Here is a 686-nt window from a genome sequence, read left to right as displayed (position 1 = left end):
CTCATTTTCAAAGAGAAAATAATGATGTTAGTAATAGTAAGTCTACTAATTTAATTAGTGGTGATGAAGTACTAAATGAAAACACACATATCTCTGCATATCTCATGTCTATTTTCATTCCTCCACTTCACTCCCTACTTCATATCTTATCTAGAATAACTATTGCTTAACCATTTTCTCACACCATCTCTGATGAAGGGATATATAAAATATACGGGAAACAGCTGTAAGACCTTCTATTTATAAATGTTCTAAAATATTTCACAGCCTTGGATTTTTATCTCATTCTGAAAATTTTTTTTATACATACACATGCTTATATATATTGCTTATATTATATACATTTCAACAGGACATATTTTTATAACTACATTTAAACTCTCCAAGTAGAAAGGAAGAATACAAAAAAAAACATTTTGATTTAGCCAGACCATACAGGCTAGTAAGTAAATTCTAAGCAGATTTTTAACTGTCACTGATTTTATTTGTTTTTTTGTTTCTGATTTATGGATCATCTTATCAGACCTAGTGATTCAAAGCTTAAGAGGGCACTAGCATTTTCTTTGTAGGGAAAGGGAAAGGGGTAAACAGTATAGACAGTAAATATATATATATCATCATCATCATCATTGTTTAACGTCCACTTTCCATGCTAGCATGGGTTGGACGATTTGACTGAGGACGGG

This window comes from Octopus bimaculoides, chromosome 7 (genome assembly GCF_001194135.2).
Source record: "Octopus bimaculoides isolate UCB-OBI-ISO-001 chromosome 7, ASM119413v2, whole genome shotgun sequence".
In the NCBI taxonomy this organism is placed as follows: domain Eukaryota; kingdom Metazoa; phylum Mollusca; class Cephalopoda; order Octopoda; family Octopodidae; genus Octopus; species Octopus bimaculoides.
The sequence above is the reverse complement of the archived record's forward strand: the minus strand, read 5'-3'. Positions refer to the sequence as shown.